The sequence below is a fragment of the Dasypus novemcinctus genome, chromosome 14 (genome assembly GCF_030445035.2).
Source record: "Dasypus novemcinctus isolate mDasNov1 chromosome 14, mDasNov1.1.hap2, whole genome shotgun sequence".
NCBI classification, from domain to species: Eukaryota; Metazoa; Chordata; class Mammalia; order Cingulata; family Dasypodidae; genus Dasypus; species Dasypus novemcinctus.
In genome coordinates, this window is record NC_080686.1 from 19,068,493 (window position 1) to 19,072,810 (window position 4,318).

Genomic DNA, 4,318 nt, shown 5'->3' on the forward strand with positions numbered 1-4,318 from the left:
CAGGCCTCCTCCACGTCTCTTTGACTTTGAAGTCTCAGCGGCTTACTGCGTGATACCCAAGCCTCTCTTTCCAAACCGCGTGCAGCTTCATCCAAGGTGGGTCCATTTCTTTCCTGGGTGCCGGAAGGCCCTGGATGGGCCGTCCTTGGCCCCAGAGGACCATTTGCCAGACAAATGGATGCCAAGACATCATTTGCTTGCCCTTAAACAGTGATTTCATGTCAATTCAGAATCATCATGCAATCTTGCAGAAGACAATTTTAAAAGCCGTGAAACTCAACAAATGCACCAACGCGGCACCTAACCCCCTGAGCATGGCCACGTGGGTCGGTTAGGACCACGTTTGTGCCTGCGCAGGGAGCTGGTTTCACAGGGACCTGAGGTGACAACCCAATTTCAGCCATGTTAAAACGTGAAGGAATATGAGTTTTGGAATCATGGAAATGTGGCATTACTATTTAGAAGCATGAATTTGGGTGGAAATTCAGTTTTTCTTTTTCAGAACTAAAAAATTAAGATGTAAGTGAATACGTATGCTTTATTAAATTTCCACATATTACCAAAATTGTGGAGTCAAACCTGAAAAATATATGATTTTTAAAATTTAAGTGGACTTATACTATCAATATTGTTCTAAAATTTGACCTCTATACATAGCAATATGTCGTAGACTTGTTTCCGTGTCAGTACAGTATATACAGAGCTGCTTTATTTGTTCTAATATACATAAACAGGGGAAGATCCAAGTTTTACGGAACTTAAAGCAATATGCGACTTGGCATACCTTCTTTAAGAAGATTACAAAAATTAAGTATGAAAGTGAGTATGTTTTCAGATGAGAAGAGTCACAAATTACACATTTTAAAAAGCTGACAAATGGCACAGGCATCCCAAAATCCAAAGAGATACCACGAGTTTATTGGTGAAGTGTGCCTGACACACCTGTATTTTAATTCTTCCTGCATTTTGGGGAATATATTTTTTAAAATCACCTCTTCGTATGACAAAGGCTTTGTAATATTTTCCATCAAGTGTGGATCAGGTAGAACTGTGAATAAGATCAGACAGGGAAGCAAATTTTACTATCACAGTTTCATTTTATAGCAATTAACTCAATCCATAATTTTCGAGGAAGTAGAGCCGTTGGGGGAGATTGCTTGTATTTATTATAATTGACCCAATTTCCAGTCACACGTCCAACATACTTAGCTCCACATAATGGGATGATGCATTTCAAACTGGTGATGAAATTGTTTAAGATTCAAGTCAAGGATGCCAGGAGAAGGCTGGATGCCGCCCAGAAGAGAGACGGACAAAGGAATAGAATTGTGACGGCAAAACCGCGAGCTAAAACCAGCAGCTGCTACTGCTCGCACCCTCTACCACACTAAAGACACTTTTGAATTCTCAGGCCTCGGGGCCGACTACAGATGGGGGCTCCAGGGATCCACTGCCCCAGAAAAGAGGAGAGAGAGGGGCACAGCCTAAGGCTGACTCAGCTTTGACCCACGCATTTGGTCTGCTGTGTCCCATGAACCTTTCAGGCTAGATGGGGCGGGGCCATTGTTTGCCTTGGGAGCCAGCTGGGAAAGATGCAGCCCTCCCAATCGCCCTTGCTACTAACTGGGACTGATGGTTGAGGATGCAGAGGGGAGTGGAATTATTTCCTACCCAGGAAAAGGGAGCGGGCTGACAGCAAAGGCTGAAGAACAGTCTCTGAGAAAGTTTGAATTACAAGTCTCTTAGACTCCAGTCAGGAACGTATATCACACTGATTTGGTCTGTGTTGCAGCAAACACACTCCCACCAGGCATTGAACTGAGAGGGCTACAAAAGAGCACCATCTGCTGGCAGACCAAGGAAGTGCATGTGAGAAAATTGAAAGTAAGAGGCTTTTACTGATCTTTACAACCTCTCTTGCCAACGCCCTAGGAAGCAGTCTACAAACCATGAGTGGGTCCAAGCCCAGTTTTGAGCAACTAATGATCCAGGTTGAACCAACAATCAAAAGAACAAAAGTAACACACAGTCTCCTACCACTAAATCCCTATAAAAGAGAGAGACATTGAGCATTTGAGTAAACTACCATCCTAATCAGATACCTAGACATCAGCAAAAAAATTACAAGTCATGGGAAGTGAACTCGGTCCAGTGGTTAGAGTGTCCATCTACCACATGGGAGGTCTGCGGTTCAAACCCCGGGCCTCCTTGACCCATGTGGAGCTGGCCCATGCACAGTGCTGATACACGCAAGGAATGCCGTGCCACACAGGGGTGTCCCCGCGAAGGGAAGCCCCATGGGCAAGGAGTACATCCCGTAAGGAAAGCCACCCCAGCACGAAAGAAAGTGCAGTCTGCCTAAGAATGGCACTGCCCACACGGAGAGCTGACACAACAAGATGATGCAACAAAAAGAAACACAGATTCCCATGCCGCTGCCAATAACAGAAGTGAACAAAAAAGAAGATGCAGCAAATAGACACAGAAAACAGACAACCGGGGCAGCAGGGTGGGGGGCAAGGGGAGAGAAATAAATAAATAAATCTAAAAAAAAAAAAATTTTACAAGTCATACTAAGAAAATGGAAGACATGGTCCAAGAAAAGGAATATATCAAAGCCCCAGAAGAAATGCAGGATTTGAGACAACTAATTAACAAGATGCACACAAATTTCCAAAACAAACTAATGAGTTGAAAGACAGTATACCTAAAGAGATGAATGACATCAAGAAGACACTAAGCAAACACAAAGAAGAATTTGAAATCCTGAGGAGAAAAGTAACAGAGCTCATGGGATTGAAAGACGTAAGAGATGAGATCAAAAACACATTAAAGACATACAACAGCGGGAAAGGGACTTGGCCCAGTGGTTAGGGTGTCCATCTACCACATAGGAGGTCCGCGGTTCAAACCCCGGCCTCCTTGACCCGTGTGGCGCTGGCCCATGTGCAGTGCTGATGCACGCAAGGAATGCCGCGCCATGCAGGGGTGTCCCCCGCGTAGGGGAGCCCCACGCGCAGGGGAGCCCCACGCACAGGGGAGCCCCACCCACAAGGAGTGCACCTGTAAGGAAAGCTGCCCAGTGCGAAAAAAGTGCAGCCTGCCCAGGAATGGCACCGCCCACACTTCCCGTGCCGCTGACAACAGAAGCGGACAAAGGAAAAAAACGCAGCAAATAGACACAGAGAACAGACAACTGGGGGAGGGGGGGAATTAAATAAATAAATAAATCTTAAAAAAAAAAAAAAAAGACATACAACAGCAGACTCAAAATGATAGAAGAAAGAATAAGTGACACCAAAAACCAGAAGCTGAAATTGAAAAGAGAAAAGAACAGAGAGAGAAAGGATGGCAAAAATTGAGCAGGCACTCAGGGAGTTGAATGACAACATTAAATGCAACAACATACATGCCATGGGAGCTCCAGAAGGAGAAGAGAAGGGAAAAGGGGCAGAAAGAGAATTTGAGGAAATAATAGCTGAACATTTCTCAACTTTCATGAAAGAAATAAACTCATATGTCCAAGAAGTACACCATACCCCAATTAGGATAAATCTGAATAGACCTACTTCAAAACACACACTACTCAGAGTGTCAAATGTCAAAGATAAAGAAAATTCTGAAAGCAGTAAGGGAGAAGCAAACCATTACATACAAGAGAGGCCCAGTAAGATTTTGTGGGGATTTCTCATCAGAAACCATGGAGGCAAGAAGACAGTGGTATGATGTAATCAGTATACTGAGAGAGAAAAACTGCCAGGTGAGAATTCTTTATCCAGCAAAATTGTCCTTCAAATATGAAGGTGAGTGTAGCAGTTTGGTATTGTTTATGAATTCCAAAAATAGATACTGGATTATGTTTGTGAACTGGTCCATTCTTCTGGGCATATTAGACTGTATTATCTTCAGATGTTTCACTTTTACTTGATTAAATTATGGTGAGGGCTTTGATTGGGCCATGTCAGTAGGATGTTGAGTGCCCACCCTCTTGAGAAAATGACAAGGCAGAGGAATTAGTTGGAGTTTTTTATGCTGGGACCCCAAGAAGTAAACACATATGAGAAGAAAACAGAGGAACAGTGATGGCTCCATAGACATGGCAGAGGCCCTGGGAAGAGAGAGAGCCTGATAATCTATAGCTGACCTTGTGGAAAGAACAGAGCAGTTGAGCCTGGAGAGAAATGAACCCCAGGAGAGAGACAAGATTTATGCCAGCTTATATCTTATATTGGAAGAAGATGGGACCATGGAGCCTTAAGAGGAGGAGGGATGCTAAACCCTTGCAGACATCAGCAGCCATCTTGCTCAAGCCATGGCA